The 3,018-nt window shown below is 36.4% G+C and overlaps 1 pseudogene; it reads left to right on the forward strand.

The window, feature by feature from the left end:
• Positions 1-1,454: 1,454 nt before the first annotated feature.
• Positions 1,455-2,386, forward strand: LOC111153456 (annotated as a pseudogene).
• Positions 2,387-3,018: the final 632 nt, after the last annotated feature.

Below are 3,018 nucleotides of genomic sequence, written 5' to 3' on the forward strand. Positions count from 1 at the left end.
CAATTTTTCAGGCATACATGCAGAATCTTGAAGTTGTCCTTGACTCTTCTTTTTTCTTATACCTACATCAGAATTAATACCTCAATCTTCAGAAATATTAACATCCTAATACTTATCAGCACCTCCATTGCTAACATCTGGGGAACTTCATTCAAATAATTTATTTCAATAGCATTCTAACTATTCGGGCTACTTTCTCCCTTGACCTCTTCAATCCTAAAGATCAACCAGAAATTTATCTTGTTAAAATGTAATCAATTCTTACTATTCTTCTGTTCAGCCATGCTGATAGATTCTCAACTTATGTAGTACCCAAACTTAAAATGATGTATAAGGCCCACTAGTCAGACCTCCCATTACTCTTTTAACTTTATTATTTCATTTTCTTCTATCTTCCTTTCTCATCCTTCATATTTATAATGCTAAGACAGGCACATTGGCTTCCCAGCAATTTCTCAAACAAACCATCATATGTCTGTCTCAGGGTCATTGCACTTGTATTTTTTGACTGGACTGGCCTTACCCCCAGGAAACTCCAACACCAAATGTTTTACTTTTCACAATGGACACTTCATCTAAAATTTCAATCATTACCCAAATATCATCAACCCTTCCCCAACTAATATTATGTTACTTGAAAAATTAATAAACATATTAATTTTTGGTTTGTTCCACTCTTCAAAATAATGCCTTGACTACACATAAGGCAGAATTTTGTTCAGTTGTTTTTCTTTCTGTTTTGTTCGTTGTCTTATCCCCTTTATGTATAGTAATCATTCAATATATATTTGTTTAATGGATGGGTGGATGGATGACTACACGGACACTGATCTGCCAACAAGACATCAAAACAAATCTGTAACATTTGCGTATTGAAATTGAAGCTTGAAGCCTAGAAGACAGTCTTTGCTGGACATATATTTTCGGTTCTTGTCAGCATAATAATGTAAGTTAGAAACATGGTAGAAAACACATGTTTCTAGAAAGAGTGTTTAACCAGGATTCTGAAAGTAAAAGGAAATTGAGATTTGTATGTTATCATGGAAATCAAGCATAGAAAGTTAATACCAACCAACCAACCAACAAAACAAGGAAACAAGCAAACAAAAAACCAAAGTGCCATCAACAGTGTAATGACTGATAAATAAAGTATGAGAGGTATTTACTGGATTTAATCAAATAGAGGCCACCAGAGATTAGTGAAAATAAAATAAAAAAATAAAATATAATTGTAAAATAAAATAAAATAGAAATCATGGCATAGTAACAAAGAAAGATTAAAAGGGAATATAAATGAGAAATAAATTAAGATATGGATAGTGTAAGTACAGAAAAGTCAGGAGACTATAGACAATGAACAGGAAAGAATTAAGACAGTCATTGGATGAAAACGAAGAATCAAAAGAGAAATATTTATTTTTAAAAATATTTTAGAGGACTCGGCTTGTTGTGTTGCTGCCGGAAAACCAGAGACGGTCCTGCTGCGGCCGCAAGCCCTTCCAGCCACCTGACAGTGTCATCTCATTTAGTAGCGCAGCTGCCGTCCTCACACAACAACAACAACTGCCAGGAAGGTGAACAACCTTTGCCCCTGCCAGCCGGCCTCAATAGTTCCTGGGGGAGCTACCCATGAACAGCAACAATGGCAATGGTAATGGCAATGGGAAAAATGGGGGGCTGGAACATGTACCGTCCTCATCCTCTATCCACAATGGAGACGTGGAGAAGATTCTTTTGGATGCACAACATGAATCAGGACAGAGTAGTTCAAGAGCCAGTTCTCACTGTGACAGCCCTTCCCCACAAGAAGATGGGCAGATTATGTTTGATGTGGAGATGCACACCAGCAGAGACCATAGCTCTCAGTCAGAAGAAGAAGTTGCAGAAGGAGAGAAAGAAGTTGATGCGTTGAAGAAAAGCGTTGACTGGGTGTCTGACTGGTCCAGTAGACCTGAAAACATTCCACCTAAAGAGTTCCACTTCAGACACCCCAAATGCTCTGTCTCTTTAAGCATGAGGAAAAGTGGGGCCATGAAGAAAGGGGGTATTTTCTCCACAGAATTCCTTAAGGTGTTCATTCCGTCTCTCTTCCTCTCTCATGTTTTGGCTTTGGGCCTAGGCATCTATATTGGAAAGCGACTCAGCACACCTTATGCCAGCACCTACTGAAGGAAAGAACAGCCCCAGAAAAGCATGTGACCTGTGAAGTGGTGTATTGTCACAGTAGTTTATTTGAACTTGAGACCATTGTAAGCATGACCCAATCTGCCACCCTATTTTTACGTATCCAAGTTCCAGTAACTCTCAAATCCAGTATTTTATTCAAACTCTGTTGAGGCATTTTACTAACCTCATTCCCTTTTTGGCCTGTAAGACACTTTAGAATTTCCTAATAGAGTTTACTGTTATTTAGAAATTTGCAAGGGCTTCTTTTCCGCAAATGCCACCAGCAGATTATAATTTTGTCAACAATGCTATCATCTCCTTTTAGTGCCACCAGACTTAGACCTGCATCATTCATGGTATAATTTTACATTTGCAAGATAACTACCATCTCTTTCTTCAAATGAGATCAGATTAGCAAATGATAGAACAGCTTTGTTGTTTTGTTTTGTCTTGTTTTTTCCAAGATAAAGCAAGCTTCACTAAGCTTGAATTTATAGCTATTAAAGAAGAAAACAAACAAACAAAAAAACAAGACACAAGAAAAAAATATCCTGGGCAATAAAAAATTATTTTAAATAAAAAAAATATATATATATATTTTAAAGATAGGGTAACAAGTTTGAATATCAATATAAATATAAGTGACCCAGTATAATTGATCCAATATAAATATAATTGATCCAGTACAGAAAGAGATGTTAACACAGAGGAAAGGATAATTCTTAGGCAATGTTCTTGGTAAGGAAGGATGTGATCAGATTTAGAAAGTGGAGGTATTGGGAAGGAAGAACACAGATGTGAATGTAGATTTATTTATATAGATCTGGTGATGGGAACCTGTGGAAATTTCCA

Source organism: Enhydra lutris, unplaced genomic scaffold (genome assembly GCF_002288905.1).
Source record: "Enhydra lutris kenyoni isolate GAN:26980312 unplaced genomic scaffold, ASM228890v2 scaffoldscaffold32, whole genome shotgun sequence".
In the NCBI taxonomy this organism is placed as follows: Eukaryota; Metazoa; Chordata; class Mammalia; order Carnivora; family Mustelidae; genus Enhydra; species Enhydra lutris.